Source organism: Hydractinia symbiolongicarpus, chromosome 6 (assembly GCF_029227915.1).
Source record: "Hydractinia symbiolongicarpus strain clone_291-10 chromosome 6, HSymV2.1, whole genome shotgun sequence".
NCBI classification, from domain to species: domain Eukaryota; kingdom Metazoa; phylum Cnidaria; class Hydrozoa; order Anthoathecata; family Hydractiniidae; genus Hydractinia; species Hydractinia symbiolongicarpus.
The window spans coordinates 32,846,825-32,860,646 of record NC_079880.1 but is presented as its reverse complement, the minus strand read 5'-3'; the positions used below and the strand labels follow the sequence as shown (position 1 = coordinate 32,860,646).

Here is a 13,822-nt window from a genome sequence, read left to right as displayed (position 1 = left end):
GCCCTACGGGGCGGTTTTTATATATTCAATCAAAATCGGAGCAAAAGATTAGCCCTACTTTGGGTATATGTATGCTCAACCTCGTCCCTGGGGGCATTTTGTATCTTTTCTAAAATCCGGACGGCGACTAGCCGCCCGGGATAAAAAAAGAGACAACAGGCGCTGCAACCTTGTTCCCAGCGCTTGTTGTCTCTTTTTATCTCGGGACGGCGAGACGAACCGTCGATGTTAGAACAGATGCAAGATGCCCCCTGAGGACGAAGCTGCAGGCGCTGGGGGAACGAGGTTGATGTACCTTAGGAGTACTAATTTTCGCAGATACATTTTTTCGCGAATATCGCGTTTTTTGACCATTTTTGAGAAATTAAATGCCCACGAAATATTTCGCGATGTTAAATTCGCGAAAATTAATACCCGCGAATTTCTTTGATTTCCGCCAGCGAAGGCGGAATCTTTAAAATCGTCTGAGGAGATAGATAGAGAGATAGATAGAGATAGGGCGGCAGGTTGGACGCCCGAAACTTATCCAGGCTAAAGCCCAAATCCTCGTTTTGACAATTTTTTTTCTGAGAACGAGGCTAAAATGAGATTTAAGCCAATAAGAATCCTAACAGTGCAACAAATTGTTTAATTATCCAATGAACAATACTTTATTGCGCCCCGCCGAAGGGGCGCACATTTAGTGGACCGCGGGTATATAGTGTTTGTGTTGTTAGAAATTTTTTTCCCATTCTCCTTCGCGGGGGACTTCTGATCGATCTTCCGACACGGCTCTGATATAACACAAATGTGTTTGGTACCACCAAGACAAAAAAACACTCATCGAGCAAATCTTTTTTTGTCTCGGTGTCCTTGTTGTCTCTAAAGATTTGAATGCGATAAAACATGTTAATCGAGATTCTTTTGTTATGCTAAATATGGAGCTTTGTAATACGAGGCTTCGTTTGCCTCGTTTAATGTGCTTAATTGTGAATTTATCTTCAAGAATAGATTTGTTTTTGTCTGAACCACGTTATTGCTAAACCTGTTAACGGTGAGTAAGTGAAAGGATTACTTTATGTCTTATATGAAATTAAACTTAGGACGGTTCCGGGAGTTGATCCAAAGGCGCAATACACCATTCTCCGATTTCAGCTTGTTCTGTAAAATACATAATTACTGCGTGGGACCTCGGCACTAATCTACATTTTCGTATGTAAACAAAGCTACGATGGCACTGAAGGGTCACACTTACAAAAAAAATTGAGACTTCTATTCAAAAAATTTAGACTTCTGTTTAAAAAAACAAAAACTCGTATACAAATAATTGAAGTAACTAATATTGAAAAACATGCAAACTTCTATTCATAATAGTAGAAACTTTCATTGAAAAATTCAAAAAACTTCTGTAAAAAAAAAATTGCGAACTTCTGTAAAAAACTTTGAAACTTCTATAACTTTTTTTGAAAGGTTCTATCGGCTACCGTAAAATTAATGATACTAAATTATAAACAAACATGGACGCCGTGCTGGAGCAAATTGTACGCAGCCAGGTAGAATCGTACATGATGAATACTTCAAAGTCAACAGCAAGTAGTTATTGTAATGCAAACAACCCCGATGACGGTTGTTCAAGTTCTTCGAGCACTAGTAGTGCTAACAAAAAACGGAAAACAGAAACTCGTCTTGGCAACTTATTGTCAAGAGTTCGTCAAAAGGCCTCATCATCCTCTTCGAAAAGTTACACACCTCGAAAGATCAAAAAAGTACAAGTGAAATGGGAGCGACATAAGGATCGGAAGGATAGGAAGGATACGAAATAGTAAAACACAAAGATGGCGGTGGATATCGATTCACCAAGGTGGAAGTTGGAACACCATTGAATTTTGAAGAGCTTAAATACAAACCTTTGAAGTTGTATTTTGACCAAAATGACTGTAATAGTTACATAGAGGCAGAATCAGAGTGCATGAAGTCGTTATGTGGTCCAAATGGGGAAACATTAGATGAAGATGAAGACCTTTGGGCATACATTGAAAGGAAAGGTCTATTTTTATGGAAGTGTTGGTTTGTTTTATCAACTAAATCTGTAGCATATGACCATGATAACGGGTATGAAGAAGCTGGTCAGGAAACTTTGAGTAAACAAAATGATTACTTGAAACTTTCACTGAGAACTTTTGCCATGCAATAATAGTACCAAAGGAAATTAGCAGGCGACGTATATGTTCTGTTTGTAATTGCAGCTATATCGGAAACCAATTATTATTTGCATCCAAAATAATGAGTATAGTGCTTCTTGTATTGCAGATATCAACTTGAACTTGTTTGGCAATTTGTTTGAACCTTCCTGTGTTGATGATGATCAATAGCTATAGCAACCAGTGGGAACGAGCCTTTGAATTTGGATAATGCAAGCGCAAGTTCTGATGTTACAGACGTAGTACGGCACATTGCTAAAATACACCGCATGACGATAAAGAAAGAGTTGATGGATTTATTTATTACTAAGCAGGTGAGACCATTTTGTATTTTACAATAATTAAGACCCTCTCTGAATACAATAAAACAATAATAAAAACACATGTCTTATTGAATTAGTTATCTTCTTTAAAGTCCAGGTATCCTAAGTCATAAAGTCCAAAGTATTCAGTTTATTATTTTATGTTGCTTTTCTATAATAACAGTTATCTTGTTGCATATATAGAATATAACACAATGACACATTGTATTTTGGTTTTCATCTTAGATCAATGTGACAGATGACATCCAATATATATGGATTGATCCTCGTGGCCAAGAAGAAAATGGTGCAGGGTCAAGTGTTTCTCGGGATATTTATTCTTCATTCTGGAATGAAGTATACAATGCATGCTTTTATGGCGAGCAAGAAAGAGTGCCACAAATGATTTGTGCAAACAAGAGTGGTGTGCAATTGGCATGATCATTTTAAAGGGGTATGTTGACACTGGTTACTTTCCAATCAGTTTGAGTCGAGCATTTTTATGTTTTTGTTTGTTCGGAGAAGTTCCAGAAAAGCTACTGATATCTTCATTCCTGAAATACTTGTCATCAGATGAAAGTCAGTTGGTGACAAAAGCCATTGGTAAAAACGAAGGTGAGAATGTTATTCACAGTGATGAATTTGCTGAAATTTTGGAACAATTCAAATGCAAAACTGTAGTAACAGAATGAAATGTGTAATCAGTTATCATTGAATTAGCTCGCCAGGAACTTGTACAGAAAAGTCACATTATAGCCTCATGTTGGGAAGTTGCCTTTTCAGAACTTTAAAAGAAGCCAGAATTTTCATCCATGGAGAATATTGTGAAGTTTTATGAAAGATTGGAACCAACCACAAAAAAGGTTGTAGCCTTGGTCAAAAATGTCCATACGAGTAGCAGTGCTGAACAAGACTCATTCAATTATTTAAAGCGGTATGTGAGAGGTTTGGAAACCATTATGTTGAAAAAATTTATGAAGTTCATAACAGGCTCAGATAACATGGTTGTTGATACAGTAGAAATAATTTTCACGCGACCGCAATCGAATTTTAGTCGTAGACCAGTAGCTTACCAAGCTTAGAACTTCCTTCAACTTATAATAATTATTGCGAACTCCGTAAAGAATTCAGCAAGAATTCTGAATGGGAGCTGGACATCATTTAAACTGATTTTGGATCCTTTTTTGTTTTGTTGTTATGTTTGAACTGACACAGAATAGAGTTTCCAGTATTCTGTTTTGTTAACACTTTTTTATACAATTTTTAAGAGGGTTTTTAGGTCCAATAAAAAACTTTGTTTCGATTTATTTTCATTGTGTTTTTTTTATCAATTGTATAAATATCTGGGAAAATTGAAGAATGCCTGAAAATTATGAAGGGGTCTGTTTCATACTTCGATATTAAACACGTAATACTAAATTTGGATTAAAAAAAGAGTTTCAAGAGTTACTATGTTCTATGAATACTGTTCGATATTTGATAGCAAGTACATGTACAGACGTAACGCATCTGAAACAACATTAGGAAAGTCCCATCCATTTTGCTGCATCAAAGTTTTTGCGAACTCCTTAAACTCGGGGGAAACATCTTCAACTGTGTTGTGGGTAACGCATGGATAAAATTGTTCAATTTCATCAGCATCTACGTTTATTAGGCAATCAGTGGAATGATACAAATGTGGCAAGTAATACATTACATCCGGTCTTCCACGGGGGCCAGAGTTCCTACTCTTAGAAATAATGTGTGAATTCCACTCATCCCGAACAGTCTGTAACTCCTTGCAGATTAACGGCATAAAGCAAAAACGTATGCAATCGACTAACACAGGATCCGAACTCGTAAAAACATTTAGGTCGGTCATATCTCTGAAAGATGATTTCCACCAACCAATGCGATCACGCTTTAAGGTAGACCAGTAGGACTCAATTCTTTGATTTTCCGGGGAAAAGATAATACTAAAAGAACCCAAGCTGTTTTGACTGTCAGTTGAACTATGTAAATAAACATGAATTGGCTCAATTAAAGAATGTTCGGTACCGTCATCTGCCTTGATCTGACTGGGTATGCCTCCCAATTTCTTGATCGAGTCTAAATAAAATTTTGCTACGATTTCCGGGAGTTTATTGGAGGATCCCACTTCAAGCCAGATTAATTTTCTCGAGAAGCCATCAATACAACCGTGGATCGAAAATCCAATGGGTTTCAATTTGTCATGACCGTCAATGTGCCATGCGTAATTAGGCCCTCGCGAAACATATTTGCGTCTGTGAAGTCGTCTGTTTTTTCGAAGAATTACTCCTTCGGGGTTTAACGATTTTATTATCAATCTTACGTCTTCGTGACGGCAAATAATTGACCTAGACATCATTGCTGCTCGCATTCTACGATAACCTAAGATGGAACCACTACCATTCATCTCCTGCTGGATTGCTTGAACAAGTTCCTGTTTTGAATTACGATTGCCCTCTACAGCTCTACGTTTCAAGCCATGCTGTCTGAGTCTTCGTTTAAGAGTCAATAAACTAATTTCAATCCCATGAACATGTTTCAATAACCCAATTATTTCAGAATATGAAAAGCCTTTTACAAAATAGTCTCGGATGACATCCATCCTTCCTCTTCAGCTCTTCCTCAGATCATCTCTATTTGGCTTGATCAAGAATTTTCAAGTTTTAAAAACTGTGGAGAGTTTCAAGTATTTATGAAAAAAATGAAATGTGTTATAAAAGTTTCAAAAACAATTTGTAGAAGTTTTTATAATTTTTTATAGAAGTTTCCCTGCCTTGATACAGCAATTTAGTACGGGTATCTGAATATCGTAGTTGATGACAAATTGCTGTTTTTGTACATAGGCTTCCCTCTTTTTGATATTTCAATACCTTTTAACATACAGCCAAACTGGTCAATAGGCAGGGGTTTTAAACCCCTGCCCTTGAAGGGGTAAATTTACTACCCACAAGAGTAGTAAAAATTAGCGCCTGCTTACGACATATCAACATCAAACATCCCTTCGAATAGATCACGCGTATCATCGTCCGGTAACGTGAAGTTATTGAGGTAATTATTCTCACTGCCTAGGGTATCGTCCCTGAATCGGCACCAGGCATGTACAGCATTCGGATCGTCGCATTCAGGTTTCCTAACGGCCATCTCGGGGTACATCTCCCCTAACGTGCTTATTTTTGCACCAAGTTGCCTACGTTGGCATCGGATCATATAGTGCCTATGCATGCCATTTTTTCCATGTTCGTGGGGATCGTTTTTATCAACCACGCATAGCACGGTATCATATTGATATCGGTGTGGAACATGCCTATGCCGTAGTTCCGAGTTGTCTTGCTTAAGAACACTAAGCTGTTCATCCCTATCCTCGAGCTCATCCCCGAGTGCCATGAGCTGGTTGTCCCTATCCTCAATTTCATCACTGAGTAAGGCCAGGGCCCCATCCCTGTCCTCTAGGGCCTGACGCGTGACAAAGACGTCATGCCCATTTTTCGCCTTACCGAAGGGGTGGGGCATCTCGGAGATGCCCCCTTGGACCCTACTATTTCAGACCTGGTAGATAGGAATGATGGAGGTATCGTCATATTCTTAACCTTTTCGATACCCAGGAAATGTTCCAAATCGGCGCGCTTAAACATGGGTTGATCATGGTTGTTGGTTAGGGTTTCAATGGCTCGTGCGTTAAACATAACTTGCGACGACATCTTTCTATATACCGATGCCTACCCAGGGGATTTCATCGTGGTCAAAAATGATAATTGTAATACTCTTTGGAGTATTTAAATTAGCGCCCGTTTAAGTCATAGTCCTCTAGGTTAATTTCGGCAAACACATAGCGATAAATCTTGTTAATGATGTGAAAAATGGAGAAGTTGGGGGCATCGGGGTTATATCGTATAAAGGTGCATCCCAAGGCTTGCTCGATATGTTTTTATCTCCTTACCTCATAACCTATATCCCTATCAGCGTGTCCAAATTCATCACATTCGATAGCTAACCTATACCTCAGGATGTACAGGTCGATCTTATATCCATCAATATGATGCTGTATCACCATATCTTTACCGTCAAAAGCGGTGCGGATGTTGTAAAGGGTGCCTTCCTCCTTGGATAAAAGCTTTATGTTTTGGATTTCCATACCACAACGCCACGCAATTTTAATGGCATCCAAACTTTTGCATCGAACCAAGATTTCCGTAACAGCCTCGGCGGAAATAAATATATCATGCCCATTTTTCCCTCCTCCTAGCATACCTAATCAGGACGAGGCTGATTGAGAAAGTTTATCTCTACGTTGTCCGTTAATATTTCTGTATCCTGTTCGAATATTTGCAATACCCAAAAACCTAGCAAGATCAGCCCTTTTGAACCATGGAGCCCCACAATCGTCGTATATCATTTCTACGTGTGGGGTAATCACCATAACAACCTTTTGAGATGACATCTTTTTGTCATTTATTCAGGTAGATTGTTTGTCCGGTCATTTGAGAATCTTCCAAGTCCTAGGATGTTCTAACCTCACGTACAAGCATGCATGCTTGTACGTGAGGTTAGAACATCAGATTCTTGGTTAAAGCAGTGTAGGACTGCGTGAGTAGCCACAAACTATGCTTGCGGTGCCTGCCCGAAATAGCCAATTCAAGTAGGGATTGTCGACGCTTGTCGAGGCTTTCATCGGCTATGACGTCGTCAACCACAAACTCCGTTTCCTCGCCTGCCAATAATGAGGACAATTTTTGGATCCATTCAAACATCCATTCAATCAGAAACACGTAAGGGTCCTTCCAAAGCGATGCCCTTTCAAGGTATGTCTTATTCCATTTCAGGGTAGGGCACAGTATTACTATATTGTGATAGTGCTTTTTATACTCCTGCTCGAGGAGGTTCAAAACGCGTTGCGTCTTGACACAAGAAGTAGGCCCTGTGAAGATCGCCGTGCACGGTTCCTTCACAATGTCTAACATTTTATTCAATAGTAGCTCCACTTCCTGTTATGAATTTTGGGTATATCGCGGCAAATGCTGAACATATGAAGACACCACCATGATTATTCACCAAAGACCCCCCGCAGGCAGGGCATAGCTTGGTATTTTGCGTCTGGTATTCGGGGGGTAGCGGAGTATAAGTTAATTTTCCCTGTAGGCACCGCAATACCTTGCGGTACCTTTTGATGAGCAGTGCCTTCTCCGGGCCGACAGACCCGCCGTACTGGTGTAAAATGTCATATCTGAACAGGGTATAGAGAAGTAGGTAATTCTTATCCTGTTTAAGCCCTCGAATTTCCTTTTCAATAGTAGGAGGGTCTATTTCATGTTCGATAGCATGGTCCTTGCATTTGATACGCCGCCTTCCCTTCGCCTTGTCCAGGCAACTTATACAGCTTTTTGTCCTACCATTCCCCCTAATCTTGAACTTGTCAGGGGTTAAAATGTACTTGCACTTTGAACATGCCTTGCTCTCCATTTACTATCCAGGTACTCGCCTTGTGTATTGCCCTGGAAACCTCGGCAAGCGTCGGACTAATGCCAGTTTCCACATACTTAAATGGAACCTTGTTATGTATATGCAAGTATTCGTAGAGCTCCCAGGTATAAGCCTCGGAAAACTGGGCTTCAATATGGGCCCTACATATAGTCATGAGTTCATACAGAGGCTGATTTCCGGGGCGTACGTGCCGCCCCCTTAACACTTTCTTTCTAACTAGGCACCATATTCATGTCCTTGTAGTTTGACCATTTCCCTTGATCTAGAAATTTTCCATAGTAAGATGGCGTTTGCATTTTTGACATTTTATACCCTCCTCCATATTGATTTCTATATCTCTTGAAGATATAGAAATTTCACTAGGCGCTCATTTTGGAGGTATCAATGATTTCTTGTACCAGCCCTGCTTGATCGCGTATTCGTCGAACAAGATCGCCGCCGTCATATAGCCGGCGAGTTTTAGGCCGTCCTCCAGGTCCATCTTTGCCCCAGGCCTAGAAACTCCCAGAGCCTTCTTTGCACCCATAGCTACGAGGTTTGTATAAGATACCAGCCTGAAGGATCCCATAAGGAGTCAATAACCATTGTTTCCTTGGGACTAATTTTGCTATCCATGTGCTTGCTTGTTGCCATTTATATTATAGCATCCTAAACATTTCGATATTTGGTTCAGTTTAGCCCTGTTTTCCCTGCTGAGGCTCTGGAGTCGCCGGCTTGTTAGATTCATTTCCACCCCTACCAAATTTGTACCAAACTCCGACACCTATGGCAAGCACGGCCAGTGTGCCTATGCCATAGATGTAGATACTGTCCGTTGACTTGCTAGGGATTGCCGCAGGTTCTTGATCACCTGGTGAAGAACCTTTGCCCACGTTCTTCTGTAAGTTGGCCTTGTTCTTTCGGTTTCATTCAGCAAGTCTCTAGCCGGCAGCGACACGACCCTCGTTCTTCTTGTTAATGACTCTCTCTTCTTGTTTTCCTTCTTGTTCACTCATTTGTTATAAGTATCCTCAAAGATCTTTCTCCTCCACCTCCTCCTTTTTCTTGTCCATATATCTCGCGTTATGTCCTGCTACCAAGATAGGTGCTAAACACCTCCCAATAGTGCAGTACACCAGAATACCAAGATCTGTCATAGAGTCTCTGATTATGGTCTTCTTCGATATCCCTGCGCAATTCATCTACATTGTCGATGTGGACGAAGTTCCTAATCAAACTTGCATACAGGCTAATCACGTGAGTAGTCATTATTTTTCCCCTTCTCTTGTAGCTCACGTTGTACATATTCGGTATGGACTTTATCGATGGCCTCATCTGGAGCCTTGTCGACAAACCCCTCTGTGCATTTCTTTGGTAAAAGGTGCCCTTTGCCTTTGCGTAATGCCTGCTTCAGGACTTGACGTTTATCGTTGGGTTTCTCTACATGTTCATATTCCGCAGATGCATAATCAAATACTCGTGTAAGATCTGACATTCTCTTTATTATACGTCTATATCGAAAAAAGCAAAACGCGATCATGGCATACGGTAGGATTATAGCGATATACAAACACACCTCCATTTTATTCCCTTGCAGACACTAGGCGGTAATGGCCACGGGCAAGAGTCGTAATTTGATCGGGTTGTACGAGCCGTTTATCATCTGCCCTGTTGAGTGCTAACTTCGATACCTCTTGGGTATATACCTGATGGCTCTTGTTTTGAATTAGCACTTGGCTTTTTTAGATATCAATGCCCTTCTTAAGACATCGCCGGTAATCGCCAAAGGTGATGGATTTTTTCGTAACGCACTTTTTTACGCCCTAGGCTTTCCTGTCACCGCCCTTCTTTGTAAGGCTCTTATAGGCATATAGTTTGGCCCTTAGGGTGATAAACTCGGTCATGATTTTACCATTCAACTCATCCTTCATCAAGCCGACGACCTTCTTGTTCTTCCCAATGGGCCTGTAATCGTCCTTGCTACACGCACTTGTATCGAAGCATGTCTCATCATAGTTGGCGATATCCCTGTAAAAGTCCTCCGTTCGTATATGGTACACGAACCTATCCGTATCCATGTAGCATAGCTGCAATTTGCTACCATATTTGGTCTGCATATAGTCGTAATGAAACTCATACATTACCATTTTTGATAGACCCAAGATGACCTGGCCTATATATACAGGCTTGTTCATCTTGACCTCTGTTTTACCCCTCTCAACACCTAGGAGGTGCTTACTAAACCGGTTTTCACCCTTGAAATTTGGCTTCATGACGAGCTTCATGTACTTATCATTGTTGGTGACCAGCTGGATGTTGCGGTGGTTCCGGATATTCTCCATTGTCTTGCCAAATACGCTCAAATTCATTAGCTTGTAGAAATCCTTCTCGAACTCGTTGTGGCAGCTGTTCTCAGCCTAGTGTTGTGATCTATATAGCCCTTAAGCCATGGCTTTTGATTTAACTGGATCACTCTGCGTACCTTCCTCAGCTCAAGCCCATGCTTTATAGCTTCGTGAAGGCCCCTTATATGGACCACATATCTACGTTTATGCCCCAAGTTTGGCACCAGTTTATCGCCCTTGTGGACTATAGTGCGTTCCGGCAGGAACGGCAACTCATTATGCTTGTCATCCAACCTCTCCGGGTAGTCGATATCTACCTCTAAAATGTACTCATGTTTATTGTCCATAACGAGCTTTTCGGTAAATGCCTCTACGTTCGATACCCATTTGAAACCGTCCGTTGGCAGGTCTTAACGCATCGCCCACCCGTATAGGTTGTTGCTATCCAGGTAATACATGTAGGATGATTCAACCTCTGGATCGTACTGCTCTCCCATATACTTGTTACTAGCCTTGGCGTACCGGTGTACGGCCTGGGTTATACCTTTTTCGAACATCAGGAATCAGGAGCATGTCAGGGTCTGTGAGGAGCTCTAACCTTATCCCGGCATACTTGAGTGCTTCTTTCCAGGCTAAGCCAGATGCACTGTAAAAGTGCGCAGGATCAAGCTTGTAGTTCGTCAAGCACACGTCCCGAAACGTTTCAAAAACGTCGGCCAATAACAGTACGTCCGTAGCGAGGTACACATCGTGATAGTCGCCCATAGTAACATTATCACCCTCTGGAGTTATACAATTCTATACCTTTTTTGCGTAGTCATATTCCTCATCACTGATCCCACTCATATTCAGCTTGCTGTATAATGCGCATGAGTTGAAACATATCATCCTTGTTGAAAAACCAATGGAGATTTTTGCACTGTTCGTCGGCGAGGTTGCTTGCTAGTTTGTCTAACGAGGATGGCATTAGCCGACAGCTATCGATGAATCGAATCTCTATTGTCCTATACGTCTCGCCATCGCCATATCCCATGCCTTCAAGTGGTACCTTGATTTTCACATTGAAACTGATATATTTTTTAGTATTCTCTGCTATGCACCCAATGTCCTGGGTGTCATACTTCTCACCCAGTTCTCGGATAAACAGGTGTGCGTCGTACCCCGAGAGATTGTGGAATATCACAGGTATATGACTAGGTATCTTGTATCTTAGGTTGCAGATCGCGCGCGCTGCACCTCTGTACAGCCCCGTATAGTGGGAATGGTCTCGAACTTTATGGCTATACTCACAGTCGTCAAACGGCTTCATGCAGATGTGGCATTTCGACGCCTCGTCATGTTGCCTTTTTAGGACCTCTGTTAGAGGCATCATGGGCTGCTGTTGGTAGGTGTAGTATAGCCGTGTCACCTCGTCCTCCAGATGGTTAACGAACTTCGTCACACAGTCCTCGGCCCTGTATACTGTTAGGGGAGCCACCACACCTTCATAGGCGAATTTGGAGTATGTGCACCATCCAGATGGTACTCAGCTTTTTAGTCTTTGTTCCCCTTGTATCTTCTACCGGTATCAATAAGCTTTCAAAATCCGCATAGATGGCAAAGGGTACTTTAAATTGTTGTTGGCCATCCCTATAGTATAGCCATTTTTCAGCCTCTGTCGGCATCGTAATTTTAACTGCCTCGTGGTCCTTGCAGTAGCCATAATGCTTATCCGTGATTCAACCGTGTTGAAGGACTGTAGGCAGTTTAGGAAAAAGTGCATTGCATTCTTATTCTTCGAGGTCTCCTTGCCTAGGAGCCTCGATAGACTTTTGACGGCTATGTAGTGACTCTTCTTGTCATCTGTAATAAGCAGTAGATTCACCTGCTTGCTATGTCCGTCCGATCGTCGTAGGATGTTGATCTTCTTTCTCGTTATGTATAGGACGTTTACCGCAATCTCCTTGTTATTCTCCTCGAACTTATATATGCTCTTGGTGCTTGTCGGAAACTCTATACCCTCCCAGTTATAAAGGTCTACGTAGTGTCTCAGTTTGATGATACTTTGTGGATCTCTTTTAATCTCTGTACGATGTAAGGATGTTATAACGGCCCACCTGAAGCACTCCTCATCTTCATGTTCTGGGTTAATAATGGCCTTTTTCGAAGCTATCCATTTAGGTAGTTCAATATACGATGAACCTCTTGTTAGCCTGATTTTGTGGAAGTCTACATCAAGGTGCATGATTCGACTAATCGTGAATCCACTTTGGGGTAGCGCCGCATGTTCTACGTGTGTTTTGATTGATGTAAACATCATATCCAGCATCTCGTTTACGTCGCTGCCTTGAAAAATTGACGTCATGTTACTATTGAAGGCCTTCTTCACCTCAATGTACTCATCGTTGGCCCCCTCCATATTTGATGGCTTCTTCCACATGATTCAGAGGGACAGCTGTACCTTCACTGATCCCATATCTTCTACCTGCTCCTCATTTAAGGTTTTCACGTTGGGCCGCACCATCCCTATATACCCATCTACGTCGGCTCCCCCTATACCCGGAATGCGGAAAGTTTGAAAGGTCCTGTGGAGAGCATGCTTATGTTCCTGTGGCGTAAAATCTTGCTCCGGTTGTTCATATAGATTTTGGATATCTTCTAGATAGTCTTCGCAGCCTCTTTTTCTACCTTGTCATGAAGCGTAGGTTTCGCGCTGGCTGCCCTATTATAGAGATCCATCACCCTTCGTTTAAAGGCTGTATAATATGTTTTGACTTCCTCTTTTATAGGCTTTGGAACGGCGTCCACAAGCCAATTATACCATCCCTGCATCTTATCCATTACAACAGAACGGTTTTTTGATAACTCTTGCTGTTCATAGAGGTCCATCTCGGATGGGGGCAATAGCCAGTTGTGCTATTTCCGGATTTTACCCCCTATGGTTGGACGATTTTTTGATAGCTCCTGTTTCTCGAAGATATCCATATCCCCCGATGTTATAGGTTTAGCTGGTTGCTTAGGTGGCCTCCAAGCGTAATGTGGTACATTCTCCGATGTCACAGGTTTAGCTGGTTGTTTAGGTGGCCTCCAAGCGTAATGTGGTACATTCTCCAATAAAGAAATCAATTCGGCCTTGCGTAGCTTGTAATGTCCACGGCTTTTCGCGATATCACATAATTGTTTCACAGTGCGTGTGTTCATTTCTTTATTGTATTGAGTTTTTGTTTTGCCAGAGGATTTCATTCTGCTCGACTAACACATCTTGACTGCGCATGCGTTGATTAATAGCATCACAAGGGAATTCCCCCTACAGAGTGCGCTAGAATTTTTTGACTCATTTACAGCATTGATGACGTCAGCATTCTATAGGGACTTACCCTTGCACAACACGTCATATTATGGACTTTACCCCACTAAGCACTGCATGGAACTGGATCATGGTACTGGATAACCGTGGTTAAGCACTGCATGGTACTGGTTATACATGGTACTGGATAACCGTGGTTAAGCACTGCATGGTACTGGATTAGCAGGGATTTGCTGTGATGTG

At 41.6% G+C, this 13,822-nt stretch overlaps 1 long non-coding RNA gene across 1 annotated transcript; it reads left to right on the top strand.

Moving 5' to 3' along the window:
* The first annotated feature begins 1,013 nt into the window (after nucleotides 1-1,013).
* Nucleotides 1,014-3,789, top strand: LOC130647456 (uncharacterized). The gene is made up of 2 exons (XR_008982856.1): nucleotides 1,014-2,494; nucleotides 2,729-3,789. It is a non-coding gene; the product is annotated as an uncharacterized LOC130647456 (long non-coding RNA).
* The last annotated feature ends 10,033 nt before the right edge of the window (nucleotides 3,790-13,822 follow it).